General features: G+C 41.4%; 1 pseudogene; it reads right to left on the reverse strand.

The window, feature by feature from the left end:
- Positions 1-1968: 1968 nt before the first annotated feature.
- LOC115744708 overlaps positions 1969-16085 on the reverse strand; it is a 93731-nt pseudogene continuing 79614 nt past the window's right edge.

Consider the following 16085-nt stretch of genomic DNA (forward strand, 5'->3'; position numbering starts at 1 on the left):
ACACGGCTCAGTGAGTAATACATTTCTTCTAAGCAGATCGAACAATCACTATGCATACTTAATATTCAAAATGTAAGATATTACATCAAGTTCGAAACATATCAAACCTTTATGATGAAAACAAGTTATATATTATCTTAACATAATATATTCATAGCAAAAGTATTCGTATCGGATAATAACATCGAAGCATACATCAATGGTCTAATTTCACCGATCAATCTCGTCAAAACACATATCGATGGTCTATCCATCGACTAATCTCATTAAATCATATGCCAATGGTCTATCCATTGGCCAATCTCATGCTCAAGATTCTAACCATGATCACGTATAACGCCCGTGACAAAAGACGACCAAGATTCCCCCCTTGGCAAGGTCTCCACCTACAATGCCGGTGGCTCGGCCCACAAGGATATCCTAACTAGTATGCGCATACCCACAAACCCTTCAACCGGGTTCACGGTTATCTTGAGCACCACAAAATCAAACAACAACATCCTCCTCATCACCAGAATATAGCAGAATCAACTCAAAACCAGTAGCACAAATCGTTTGCAAACCGTATCAATTAGAACAAAACAACGGTAAATGTTCGATCCTGTTTTATGCAACGAATAATGCTATTTTCTCCAATCATAACATACTTAGTATTATCATTTTTGAAATATGAGTACAAATACAAAGAAGAAATGGTATCACTCACCCGACAATGCCAGGAGCAAAATATAAAGCTTACTCGGATCGACACGTTCGAAATCCTATCAAATATATGAAAAATGGTATTAAAAACTAAGTAATATGCTACCCAAAAGCATAACTCGAATGAAAGAGGCTTATTTGTCGCTAAAGCGACACCCACGCACCAACAAAACGATCTCCTATAGCGGACATGCATGTTGTCCGACATGCGCAGCTTGCGCTACTAGCTTAAATGGACCGTAACTCTCTCACCCGAGCTCCGATTTAGACAAACTTGCAGTCTAAAGAAAGATCTTTTAATGTACTACAAAAGCCCCAACATGGTTTGACTAGAATCTATTCGAAAATTAGCAAAAATGGCCGCAACAGTTCTGGTTGCGTACTGTTCACTGCACGTATTGAAATCTCTCGGGTCATATCTTCCTCCACCGAGCTCCGATTTAAGTGATCTTATAGTCCACACGAAGCTTATTCGATGTACTACAAGATCCTTAACATGGACAACCCAACCGATGATCAGAAACTAAAGAAATCAGCCTTCAAAGTCTGCTGTTCGCAGTGTACTGTAGCGCACCAGATTTGAAAAACTTGTTCCGGGCAAACCGTAAGTCCAAATCGAGTTCTGTAAAGTCCCACAGTTTCACAACACCCTAAACTATCATTCCCCCAAAGAATCTTGACTTAACGACTCCAAAATCTGACTTCGCAGTTCAATTTTTCTATAAATCCGAATTTGAGCCCTAGCTACGAAAACCGTTCCGATTAGGTAAACGAGGATTGCGAGCACTTACCTAACGTGGCGGCACGTAGTAGAACAAGCTCGACGTGGCGTACGTGGCGAGTGGCGCACACGCGCGATCCTTTCTCCTATTTTTCCCTCTCTCCCTTCTCCTTCTTTCTTTCTTCTTTTTCTTCTTCTTCTTCTTTTCTGCTCCTTTATGTGCGTGAGCTGTGGAAAGGAAGGCTCAAGAAGCCCTTTTTATTATTATTTTACTTTAAAGGTGGGTCCCACCACCTTTTTGACCTAGTAAAATAAACAAGTATTACATTAACAGTAAATTCAGACACAGGAGCACATCCCTCCCCAGATTGTGCACATGAACCAGCTAATGATGCTGTGGAAACTGTAATTGACAGATCGAAAAAATAAAGTTCCACAACCCCATCTTTGTTGCTCAACTGAGGCCTAATTGACTCCTCATCATGCAATCGGACGAGATGATGATAATGCAGATTTGAAGGCGTTACAGAATGAAGAGAATTTGATTAAATTATAGTGAAATCCAATGATTCCATCACTAGTGATAGCACATCAAGAATTTTTACATGTTCAAGATATCTTGCCACCTGCACATCAATCCAATATAAGGCCTTTAACATGCTGTGGTGCCCTAGTGACCTCTACAAGCATCCACCCTAGTGCAGATCCAATAATAGACGTATGGGAAAATTTCAAATAAGGGTCCAAAGTACTCCCATTTTATCAAATAAGGCTCAAAATGAACTTTATTTCAAATAAGAACTTGAAGTGGCACGACTTATTTCAAACAAGGGCCTAAAGTGGCCATGTAATCTCAAAAATGGGCTCTCAAGGGCATTTTCGTCAATTGCTTTTTTTATTTTTGATTTTGTTTTTTCTTTGTTTTTTTCCCTTTTCTTTTTTAAAAAAAAATTAAAAAAGAGGAAAGTTAAAAAAAAAATAATGCAGGCGGGGAGGGCCAAATATGCCACAAATGGGCATTTTGAGGCAGTAGGTTCAGCCATCACATAAACTTTATTTTCGTCCAGAAATATATTGGCCTGGTAGGTAACCTTTTAAAAAACCAGAAAGATTACAAATTAATTCAGATTCCAACCTTTGAAACCAGAAAGATTACAAATTAATTCAGATTCCAATAATTTAGCACATTGAACTACTCTGACACTTACCTCCCCTGCATAGTGTAATACGGCAAAAGCAGGACAAGAGAGCTTTGGTTTGATAAGACGCTTGTTTCTTTTAAAAGTCTGGTACAACTTCTCGGCAAATGTTTCATGGGTAGATCTGAGAAACATACTGCATGAAACCACAAACGAACACACCAGGCCTCATCAAGAAAAGCAATAATCCCTCCAGGTTTCTGAAGAGGATCCACTGATTTTAGATAATAGCTCAACAGGCACGCACGCACAAAAAAGGTAGTTGAATTTAAAGCGCGGGATTTTCAATGGTGTCAATTATGACATACCTTTTTGATTAAATCCAATACATCTTGATTATCAACAAACTCGATGTAGCTGCAATTTATCTCTTCTTTACTGTACTCTTCCTGCTCCATTTTGAAGATGTGCTGCACATTGGTTACACACATCGCAAAACTAACTGAGCGTGAACTCTATAAAACTTGCAAGATAAGCAAACAGAATTATCAAATTAACCTGATTAAAATGTTGCTGCAGCTTCTCATTGGTTGAAGCTTATGCAAAACTGCTCAAAACTGTCAATTAGAAAAATGCAAATTAGGATATAACCCACACAGCACCCTCAACATCTCTTGTTTTAATTGACTTGGTTGCTACCTGCAGTGGACAGGGCGAAGCAAAACTTATGGCAACACATAGGCATGCTAACCAGGGAGTCCACGTATGAACATGCAGAGGTTAATCAAATTTGCCAGATATTAAGGGAGGAACAACACCAAACTTCTTCTTGAGGATCAAGCTCTTATACAAATTGCAATGCCATTTATGCTTCAAGTATACCTCTCTTGTATATTGACATATTGATCCAAGCCCAAAATATCAAAAGGACAATAAGAAGGAGCTAAAGGACGTGCAAATTGCACAAGTGGCTGTTGCCAATCCATCCAAATGCTCTACAATGGAAATGCAAACACCACCAATTATGTTACAACAATATTAACTGGTCCTCTGTGAACCCAAAGAATGACCTCTCCTGAAAGCCCCGTTGAAACTTTCAACCTAACAAGTCGAATAATTTCCACTATATTTACCATCTATACAAAGAACCTCACCAAAATTCATTTTGGTAACTCCCTATAAAGGCTACTAATGTAAACTACAACAGGTTAAACTCACTGTCATCATTATTTTGGTCTTTTGCCGTAGTGTCATTATGAATGAATCGTCTAACAAAGCTTTAGCTCACACTCAAATTGAAAAACCATGCTCCTCTCTTGCAAGCACCGTGGAGGATAAGGACATAAAACAGTTTTGATCGGTGAACTTACCTGTTGGATTTAAAATTTTCAAAACCATACATACCAAGAACCTCAATCAAGGACTTTGATGCTGGATCCTGCTCGATTGAAAGGTTAATTTTTTTCGATGATCCTGCAAAATTATGACCTCTTAGAGTGCAATAAGTAGAAAAGGGAGTACCAATTAGGAGACACCAGTCAGATAAAGAAAAAGAAAGCATGATGCAAGTTCATTACGAATCAAACAAGCGAGAGTATAGCATCTTGGCTAACGCATCTCTGCTACCAACTGCATTAAGAGGATCAAGAGTTGTCGTGATTCCTTCTTCAGGTGTCACCACTACACGTTTGATCAGAGCATCTTCCAAGCTTTGGGCATCACATCTTTTCCTCCATTAATTAAAATGAAGATAAAGCCCCTTTAGATAGTCATTGGAAGTGATACAGAAGTTATATCACCACACCACATTGACAATATCCAGTGGAGTAACAGAAAACACCTAAGAAGTTCTGCTGTGGTATTAAGATGAAATCTTGACTTCTCATCCTTTATCACCAAAGAATCAATCTCCTTGTTGAATGTCATAGCAGAGATTGTTTAGGTGATTAGACTCGGTAGTAGAGACAGAAACACCCGAAAAGTCTTGCTTCTATTTTAATGGGCAATACAGCAGCTGTCTAAGATTTATGTTTGTGGAGTATTGGGGGTCAATGCAAGTGCCCCCCACTTGAAATTTTGACGGAGTTATAGGAAATGAGGGAGAGAGGCAATGTCCCAACAGGTTGGCCTTTCATGTGTAGTGACGAGGAACATGTTAAATAAAAAGCATGTTAATCTTGGCATGCCTTTCTTAAATCTTTACATTGAGCCGTTTCCTATCTGGCGTAGCTGATTGATGTGACTGTTGATCTCTAAAGATGATTTGTTCAGTTAGAAAAAATCAATATTGCTTCTTGAAATAGTCACATCCCACCGTTTACCAGTCCAAGTTTACCCATCCAAGAAATAAAAATATAGGAAACTGTACATTGAAAGCTTACCAATTGCAATTGTTGTAATTAATTGGCTTTAGTTACCATTTTTTTTTTCTTGCGTTTGCCCAGTCATCTTCTAATCCATGATATCTCAGCACTTTTAATTTTTTTTTTCTTTTGTAAGCAGATTATTATGAACAAAAAGCTATGGTTAGAGAAATTGAGGTGCTTAATTAAGAATTAAGGTGATTCAATCATTTCCAATATTCTGCTTACCCAACGTGGGTAACATGATCGACGAACAAACACAGCACTCACCTCCGAGCACATATTCCTTCTTTGGAGAAGCATGAAATCATTCAAGCATAGACAAAGATCTACGGATTGCAAGGAAATCATGCAAAAGAAGAATTGGAGAACGCAAGAATTATTTTCAATAAAAATTTGTCGGAACAAATTAATCAATGGGCAAAAGAAATGACTCACGTTACATCAGTAAAATTCTCAAAAGGAAGTGCCCATCAGATTAAAAAAAAAAAAAATGGCCGGAGTAGAGAGAGCAGAGCTCGGTCGCGAGTCGGGAGGGACAGTGATGGAGAAGGAGAGATGAGCGGCGATCTGGCGACGGCTGAGGCAACGGCGGCGGTGTGTTTCGTCGGAGGAGAGAGAGCAGAGCTCGGTCGCGAGCGAGAAGACGGGGGAGGGAGAGAGAGACCGTAAGTGGAGAAGGTCATGTAATAAACTTACTCGTCCGAAGGCTCGCTCTATCATCTCCCGCCCTCCCTCTTAGTATATTATTTTTTATTCACATTCAAGTAAGTTTCCTATTTTGAATAGAAAAAAGAAGAAGTAACTTTCCTATTTCGAACACGAAAAAAAGAAGAAATAAGTTTCTTATTTTGAACGGAAAAAAAGAAAGAGAGTAAGTTTCCTATTTTGTGAATTTGTTTTTCTAATGAATCATCTGAGAATTTTTCCTCTTTGATCCGATTCTTCCCTATATATAGAACGTTTTCCGTACAAGAGAAATTCAATCTTCCTGTTTACTATAATTCTAGAGAAAAAAAGTCACTCAGCCTCTCTGTTGAAGTGCAATGGGAAAGTTTAAGCTCGGCATTAACGGTCAGTTGCTTATCATCTCGGCTGCACTGTCCATGTTTTCTGTTTTTCTTCTTTTGTTTTTGATCTCGCGCTTTGTTGATCGTGGTGGTCTTTTTTTGGTGCTAAGGTTTTGGCAGGATCAACCGCTTGGTGGCCAGAGTTGCACCCCAGAGGGACCAGGTGGAGCTCGTCGCCATCAACGACCTGTTCATCACTACTAACTACACGGTACTTTTGCTCCCCTCAATGCGTGCATGCATGTGTCTGTGCTGCGTCGCCGTGCCACATTCATGACGATCGCTTTCAAAACTATCTTTTTTAAACTCTTGTGCTGCATGTTGATCCGAATGTGGAGTTGTGTTCCTTTCGCCCTATATCTGGTTGTTTAGCTCTCGCAATTCAGGATGCGATAGATTGAATCAGAATGAATACCTACCTGACCTTGACATTATCTCCAATGCTAGGTGCACTGCCAACTGATCTCTGGCATGCGTTATGGTACCACTAGCCAAGCAGGCGGGTGCCAGATCATTCACGTCAAATCGAATGACGATCTTCAAATCCTACGTGATGCTTGTCAAAAGATAACCAAGGCGAGGAATAACATTGTGGAGACGAGCGCCGTTCATTCTGTCCAAACGAGCGCTGATCGTTCTGGCCATCGTTTTGTCCATCATCATATTGTTTTGATATTGGAAAGAGTCATAGGAACGGGTAGTCATGGGACTACAACTTTCCACGGGACTTATTGCAATCGACGTGTTGCGGTGAAGCGGCTTGTTCGTGGTCACCGTAAAGTTGCCGAAGGGATACACGCCAATTTATTAGATTGTCGGCACCCAAATGTCGTACTGTATGAACCCGTGATAGAAAGCAACGATTTCATATATATCTGTCAAGATCTTTGTGATGGCACTCTAACGGATATAGTTCGAGCAGTTTCAACACATGCGAACCTCCTTGCTTTCTCTAACGTGAAATACGGAGAAAAATTGGAACACCTTAGGCAGCTAATGAAGAATTTTGAGTTGTGGACGTCTCCTGGGCGTCCGACACTTCTGCTGTTGAATCTCATGAGGTAGTATTTACGGCTTAATATAACATTTTGTTTCTAAAGATTTCTGAGTGTTTAAGATGCTATTTAATTGGTGGTTTTTTAATCATGTCTATTTATCATACGGGGACATGACATTAGCAGTGGCTCATTTGCACGAGTTGAATATTATTCACGGAGATATCGGGCCCGATAATGTGCTGATTACCATGAGTGACATGTTATCGGCTAGATTGACCGATATGGGAATCATCAAATGCCTCCAAGGAGGGAATTCCGTCTGGGAAAATCGTGGTTATGGTAAGTTTGATCTTCTACGAAAGTAATCATGACATCTTTATTTGTTGATCTCTGATGTTTGTTGTGAAATCTCGGACTGGCGAGAGCCGAATATGCTTCGTCGTAGGGCACTCCCAACACGAGAAGGCGATATATTCAATCTTGGGCGTGTCTTCCTTTTTTGTGTCACCTTGGGAAATCATGCCAAACCTCATAAAGCTCATGTAAATGGTTTGGATTGTGAGATTCAAGATTTGGTTTTGTCATTATTGAACCCGGCTCCTATGTTGAGGTAAGAGTGCTCTCTGATTTTAATTGTTTCAGAAATTGCACGATGCTTTTAAACTACCTCAGTCTTTTTCGTGTATCATTTCTTCGAGATTTTGGGTCAATATTTAACTGTTTTTAATTACGGGCAGGCCAAAAGCATCAGAGGTACTCAAACATCCAGCGTTTTGGAACCAGGAGATGAGATTGTCATTTCTCCGAGACGTGAGCGATTGGTTAGAATTGGAACCACCCAATTCATGTATTTCAAGAATAATTGAGAGCAAGCGTGGACAGATTTTTGGTGGTCGAACTTGGCATAATAAGGTGCATCCTGCTATTATGAAGAACTTAATTCTCCATAGGCCTTACCATGTTACGAGGGTGAAAGCCTTGCTGCGAGCGATTCGAAATAGGTACAGCCACCACACAGCAACTTCACAGCAACTCCAGGCGATCGAGGGGCTAGTTCCTGAGGGCTTCGATTCTTATTATTCCAAACAATTTCCTAAACTCCTGATGCACTTACATGAAGTTATTTCCTTAAATTGTAGGAGTGAAGGCGTCTTTAGAAAGTACTTTTCTAAGTGAGTGTTTTTTTTTTTTTTTTCCTTCTTTTAACCCTTTGGGGATCATTTCATTTTACAGTAACATGGTTGCTCCTAGCACTTGACCTGAGATTACCTTTTAAGTGACCTAAGAGTACCTTTTAAGTGATGTTCTTTTGACCCTTTGGGGATCATTTCATTTAAGCATCTTCTCTGCACCACTCTCTCTCTCTCTCTCTCTCTCTCTCTCTAGTGGCATGAAAGAATACTGGTGTTTACTGAATCACATTCAATATGATCAAAGAAGAAAATCAAATCTAGGTGAACTGCTAAAAGCCAAGTGCCATTTTACCGGGAAACTTTTTGCAGTGGATAACAACCTTAAAATAGAATGCAAAATAAATTGAGAGTGCTCAAGAGCCAGCTCATATACCTAGAGTGGCAAAATAATCAGAGAAGAAAAGAAATTTCACAATAGCCTCTTAGCTTAACCGTTTCAAGCAAATTAACTCCAATACAATAGCATAAAACTTGGCTCCCCAATTTGTTTATCCTGGTCCCCAAATCTAAACAACTCAGAAAGGTGTAGCGCCTCAGAAAACTGTAACATCTCAAAATACTTCCACTTCAGAGAATTGAATCCATGCCTCTTGTTAGATACGAAAAGCACAACTCTTTCCTTATAGATGGTATGAGCAGGGGGTATGAGCAGGGACTTCTAAGAAAACAAGATGAATGTCGCAAACAATCCTCTACTATGAGAGGGAATCCATATGGAAAGGCTTGAAATCAGGGGAAAAACTACAATTTCCAAAGTAGTTGAATTTCATGAATCAACTTCCGGACATTCCTGTCAGAAATGGAAGAATATCCAGACCTTATCCACATTAAATGAACAATAAACTCGAATCTGACGATAATATTGCCAAAGAATAAGCAGAAGCAAACTGACAAAGGATCCTGCATAAAAAAGATTTTGCAACATGGGACTGTATTTGGTGACAACTCACTGAAAGCATTAGAATTGTTGAGGTACGTGCGCTTGCTATGGGAGGGAGAACCGTAGTTGGATCATTTGATAATTGTAAACTGGCAAACCATCAATGCTATATCATTCGTCACGGGAAGGGACAACTGAATCACATGTGAGAGCCTGAATTCCTTTTCTTCCCTCTGTGGAGAATTTGAACCTGCCAATCAACTAGCCAATGAATTTCTTAGCCCAGCAACTCATAGCTTCCTCTCACCTATGGTTGCTAGAACCATACACTATGCCCGAATTACATTCATTATTGCTACCATAAACGTTTATCGGAAAACATAACAGTAAATACTAAAATGCATGCAGTAGCGGCGGCATTTGGGGAGGAGAGCAAGGTACTACTGAACTCAATCTGCACAATACTCAGAAATGGCTTGCCTGTTTGTAGCTACCGCCATTGCCTGGAATGAAAAGAACAGGCACGCCATTGAGCTTGTTGAGGTGATCTGCGAAATCAACCTTCTTCCAACCTTCATAATACAGATACAGCCCATACTTCCCTGACAAGACATTTTGCGGCGACGATATGGGGCGGGATATATGTTGGGTACATATATGGCATATCACATCCATGAGACAACCAGTATGGCCAAAATGACCAGAGTCACCACCCTGCACCTATCTCTCAGATCTTTCATTGCTTTCTCTTGGCATTATCCTTCCAGGTCCACCGTAAAGAGTAAACCTTCACAAAATAATAATCACTGAATGAAGTTACATCACTAACTAACCGGCAATTTCAAAGAAGAAACCCACCAAAAATATAAGCAGATCGCTGCTGTGCTGATTTTTGCAAAATAGGAAACATTAGACAAAAAAACACCATTCTACCATCGTTAGTTGAGTTAAGAGTACGATAATGGTCGAAAGAGTGAGTGAGCCATTTCTTTTTTTTTTTTTGGTCCAAAAGTGAGCCATTTCAACAGTCTACACGAGCGAAGCCACTGAAGCAATCAACGAAATTTGCGCGACACAGCGCGAAAACCTAAATGCACAAGCACAAATACGCAGCTAAGCAAGCTTACGACCAAAGTAGAAGGGCTCAAAAACAGGGCCGTTCGAGATCCAAAAACTATGGACAAACAAAGAGATCTGAACAGCAAAATCTTACAAGTTCCAAGTCGAAACTGAGGCCAAATCGACACGACCGAGCGACGGGAAGCGGAGGAAGAAGGTGAAGTTCGAGAATGCGGAGCGGAGGTGCACCTGATGCGCCTATGTCGCCGGAGAACTTCCCCTGAAGAACGGGCGACGGTCGAACTGCGCGCTTGAGGGGTCGAGATGGCGAACCCTGCTACAGTGAGGACTACGGAATGAACTGAGGAGATTGGCTGGTGAAAAATGGAAATACTCTGCCCAGGAAATAGATGGAAAAAATCAGGAGAAAAAACAAAACAAGATTAATCGAAAAGAGAAAGAAAAAAAAAAAAAACTATAGTTGACGGGTCAATTCCTGTTAAATTGCGTTCAAAAAAAGAGTCCTGAATAATTTCCTGACTTTAGGAAGCCGGATTACCACCGGTCCTACCACTGATTTGTTCAATAAAACCGGTTTGGACGGATCGAGGGTGTACTGCTAAAAAATTTCTTACCCAACTCCGTTCACCTTATATAAGAACAGTCACAAAAGTCGGGCCAGATCAAAGGCGAGCCCGAGAAAAAATTACTCGCCCGTGATAGAGAAAATACTCGGCGGTTCGTCACCACCACGTCATCAACCCACGAGAGCGCACGGACCTACACAGCTCCATTCAAAAGGCGACACGTATCCTCTGACGTGAAATACGCGGTCGTTACAAACCACCGAATATTTTCTCATCTTTGTCTGTCCGAGAAAAGAAATGGCTACTACAGGCATATAGATAAATCTCATTCTTATTGTTGATCAGCAGTTGCCATGTGCCGATGTTGATTGGCTTCACAAATTAAAATACCGAATTATAGTCTCTCTCTCCAGAGAGAGATTAATCCGCCGTAGCCAGGCAAAATCCAATGTGATTGCGACGTGTGGTTTGTCTTTTAATTGTCGAAAGTTTTTTTTTTTTTTTTGCCGATTTTCTCAATTTATGCCTTTATATAAGTAATTTATGCTTTCGAGAGCAAATTGATTATATTGCTCCTGGTATTAGAAAACAAATAAAAAGTTCGAACCTGGGTATTGTTCTCTTTTTGTTACATTGTTTGCTTTCCCGTTATAAGTTTGTTGCTCTTAGACTTTATCTTTGGGATAATTATAAAAAAAAAATCCTAAATTTATGGGAAAAATCCAAAAAATGGCTTGAAGTTCTCTTGTTTTCTCAAATAAAGGTCTCAAGTAGACTTTGTTTCAAATAAGGGCCCGAAGTGACATAATATATTTCAATTAAGGGCTTGATTTCAAAAAATGATCTAGCCTAAAGTGTATTTTCGTCATTTCACTTTTTAATTTTTAATAAATTTTTCTCTATTTTTCCTTTTTTCTGATTTTTAATTTTTTTATAAAAAAAAGAGGAAAAAAAAGCCACACAAGCGAGAGGGTCGCCCCTCCCGCCTGTGGTCACCGACCCACAATTGGTGGGGGATCGGGTGGGCCGACGAGAGCCGGCAACCTCGCCGACCATTAGATAGGGCCTCTAGCCCTCACGAAAATTTCGAATCCGAGAGGCGTCGTCCCCGTCTTCTTCTTCTTCGGGCTTCATCTACAACTCCATGCAAGGAGTTCATCCCGGCCCTAGCCAACGAGGATGAGCTCTTGCAGAACCGCATCTACTTCGTGCTCCCCGAGTCGAGGCTCTAGCATTGCCCGACGGCCTCGGACATGACGGCCCTCGCCGTGAAGGCAAGCGTCGCGATGCGGAAGGTGTTGAAGTAGATCTCACCCCCGTCGGCCTCGCCCGGGTGAGCCAAGGGTTGGCCTCGACCTCGCCCGGGCGAGTCGAGGGCGGCCCTCGCCGTGAAGGCGAGCGTCGCAATACGTAAAGCGTCGGAGCAGATCTCGTCCCCGTCGGCCTCACCTAGGTGAGCTAAGGGTCGGCCTCGACCTCGCCCGGGCGAGGCGAGGCCGGGCAAGGCCGACGAGGTCGCCCTCTACTCGCCTCGGCTAGGGCCGCCCTAGGCTCGCTCGGGTGAGGATGCTACCGCCTTGGCGCGACGGCCAGCCATTAGTGAGCTAGGGCAAAAATAAAAACGAAAAACGAAAAAAAGAAAGGAAAAAAAGAGAAAAGGAAAAAAATTTTAAAAAGAAAAATGACTAAAATACCCATACTCGGGCCCTTCTTTGAAATAAAAAGAGCACTCCATGTCCTTATTTGAAACAACGTTCACTTCGAACCCTTATTTGGGAAATCGAGAGCACTTCAAGTCCTTAAACAAAATTTTCCCTAAATTTATTGTACTTTTAGTCATAAACCTTTTCGTTTTGCCAATTCAGTTTTGAACCTTTTGTATTTGTGCTAATTAAATAGTAAATTTTTGTGTGTGTGTCAATTCAGTAGTAAACCTTTTGTAGTTGTGTCAATTCGGTCCTTCCGGCTAATTTTGACTAGCTTGCACCGGCATTGACAATTTTTTAATATTTTTTTAGAATTATTTTTTTATTTTTATTTTTGTCTTTTCTTTCTCCTTTTTCCTTTTTCTTTCTTCTTCCTATGATCGATCGCCGTCGGTGAGGACCTCACCCAGCCATGTTGAGATGTGACCTCGCCTAACGACGGTGAGCCCTCAGCGGCATTGACCTCATCCACCGTTGGTGGGGGTGAGATTCACCTACGGCCATATTTTGGTTTGCGGAAAATAAGTTAGTTTACAAAAATATTTTTCCCATAAAAAAAAAACTCCTTCAAAAGTGAGGAAAATGTTCTCCTCTTTTTGAGAAGAGAAAAACATTTTTCTCATTTTTCTTTCCTCGTCTTTCACATTTCATTTCTTTTTAATTATTTTTTTACTTTATCTTCATTTTTCATTTTTTTTTTGAAATTTTGGTATATTTTTATTTTTATTAATTTTTTTTCTCCTTCTTCCTCCTCATTCTTTTTCCTTCCTCTGTCGCCCTGGTTGGCTCCATTTTCCTCTGTCGTCGCTCACCTTCTAATCGTCCCTTGCGGCCCCGTCCATGGCCCAGCCACCCCTCCATCGTCATGGCGCCTTGCAGTGATGGACAAGACCAAATTTAGAGGAGATCCTTCATGGCTCGCAAGATAGCTTGTCTACGAATCTGGCAACCGCGGCTTGTCCATGGTCGTGAGCCTTGACTGCGAGCTCGAGATCCCGACGGCCATGAACTGCGCTCGATTATCAGCAAGGCTTCAGACCTAGACTAAATGAGTCATGCTCGGGAAGGAAGCATGGCTTCCGCTCTCTTTGCTTCATGCTTTCTTCAACAACTGATGTGGCCCGATGCGAAGACATGGCTTCCATATATGGCAAGCTCGGGGATCGCAGGCCTCGGGCGAGTGCAAAATTACCGGGATCGGCCCAGCCTCGAGCTCTCCTCCAATTAGTCTCGGTCGTCATCGTGGCTGACGATTGGCCGAAACCAAGAAAACATAAAAAAATTAAAAAAGATAAGAGAAAAAGATAAAAAAAAAAAAAAAAAATCAAAAAAGAGCCTCAAGTACCCTCATTTTCTCAAATAAAGGCATGAAGTGCGTTGATTGTATCAAACAATGGCTTGAAATGCACATTATTTAAAATAATGGCATTAAGTGACTATATTAGTTTCAAAAAGGGACCTGAGTCATTTTAGTTAGGGACATTTTCGCCATTTATTATTTTATTTAATTTCCCCTTTTTCAAGAAATTTTGAAAAAAACAATAAAAAGAAGAAGAACACAATCGGGAGGTTTTTGACCTTTTGCTCGTAGCCGCCGCCCCACCCGCTATGACTGTCGGGGTCCTCGGCACGGAATCACCCTCCCCCGGCTTAGGCGAGGGCCCGTAGCTCTTGCTTGAGTTGGGAGAGGGCCTCGAGGGCCCGTAGCTCTTGCGTGAGTTGGGAGAGGACCTCGACCCTCTCCCGCATTTGGGCGAGAGTCGGCGGCCCTCGACTAGGTCCGGGCGAGGGTCGGCGGCCCTCACTCGGGTCTAGCCGAGGGTCGCGATCATTGGCCGTGACCGAATCGGGGGTAGATGACGTCCTCCGACCCACCCCGACCCTCGACTAGACTTGGGCGAGGGCCGCCGACCCTCGCCCGGATCCGGGAGAGGTGTCGGGGCCCTCTCCAGGCTCAGGCAAGGGCTACTAGGCCCTCGTCGCTAGTCGATAGGGTCGCTAACCCCCGCCGAGGCACCGGCAACCTTAACAACCATAGCCGCCGCCCTATTGGTAGTGGGGTGACGACTACTGACCACTTGTGTTTTTTATTTTTTTTAAATTTAATTTAATAAAAAAATGAGATTATGTTTATATTTTTACAAAAATACCCTCGATCGGCCAGAAAATTTGGCCGGCCAACCTACCGGCAAGGTCAAGCCCTTATTTAAAATAACCATAACTTCAGGCCTTTCTTTAAGATAATGATGGCACTTCGGACCCTTATTTGAAACAAAATTCACTTCATATCCTTTTTTGAGAAAATAAGGACACTTGAAGTCTTTTTTTGAAAATTTTAAAGATAAATATTTAAAATATTCCGAATTAAGAATAAAATAAAATGGTAACCCTTTTTCCACTCCCTTTTTCACTAATTTGCTCCTTATCATAAAGTCTTGACCATTATATCCTTCGTGGGTCTAAATAATTAGATCTCCACGTCTAGCTTTGTTTCATGTTGTTGATTGTCACTAACAATTCAAAATGTACTGTCTTGAGTGGTTACGTATCTCTTGAGAATGTGTAGGAAAAGCGGACAATAAAAGAGAATCAGAGAATTTTTTTTTTTTTTTTCATGTTATCTTTGTTGAGGTGTAATTCATTAACGTTGTGAAAATGCCACGTAAGATTAATTAATGGTAATTATGAACGGAAGGATAATAGCGGTAGAATTGTGACAAAAAGAAATGTTGGGGATTTTTATGAGAAAAAAAATTATTTTGGATATAATAGGTACAAATGCTAAAGTTGTGGGCTTTTTAGGTATCAAGTCGATGGAATTTGGACAAAAATGAAAGTTAATATTTTTTATGTGGTTTTTTTTTTATATATAATTAGAATAGAAGCTAAAGTTGGTTTTATTATTATTATTATTATTATTGGGCCTCCATTTGTACCAAAAGTACGAGAAAACCCCATACTAGACTCCCGCTTCCTAGACTACCCATTTCAACTAAACCATCATAATACAAAAAATCTGGAAGTCCCGCAACTCTGCCATTTCGTAGAGAGAGATGTTTGCAATTTTGCTTTGGCGAATCTGGAAGTCCCGCAACTCTTGACATTTTCCGCGGTAGCGAGATCTCCCCCTTGTCAACCATTACCGACGCCCTAGTCATGCACAAAGATGGAACCTTTACCCAGAAGGATGCGTCACAGAAGGGTATAGACCAAAATGGCGCAATTGGGGAGTGGTTACCTCCAGATCGGGACGAAGTTCAACATCGACGCCTCGTGGGTGGATGGAGAACCCGTAGCTTAATTGGCCGGCATCTGCAGAGATAGCAACGGCATGTTGGTCGATGGCTTCGCAATTTTGATTCGAGCAGATTCAGCCACCATGGCGGAAACCCTACCTGTGCGCGAAGGTGTGAGAGGACTGTGGGAAGCATCGAGAAAAAGGGGAGAGAAGGAGATGTTGTCTGGTCAACGTGTACTGACCTAATACCCTGTGTACTTACCTCTGACTGTAGCTCCACGGTGGAAGGCCACACGGACTTGGAACAAAGCCCATGGCCGATTCGAAATATTTTGGAAGATTGCAAAGAGATGTCGGCCCATTTGAATGGTGTCGCAGCCACTTATGCCCTACGTGAAATTAATGGGTGTGCAGATTGGGTCGCAAAAG

The sequence above is a fragment of the Rhodamnia argentea genome, chromosome 8, assembly GCF_020921035.1.
Source record: "Rhodamnia argentea isolate NSW1041297 chromosome 8, ASM2092103v1, whole genome shotgun sequence".
Classification (NCBI taxonomy): Eukaryota; Viridiplantae; Streptophyta; class Magnoliopsida; order Myrtales; family Myrtaceae; genus Rhodamnia; species Rhodamnia argentea.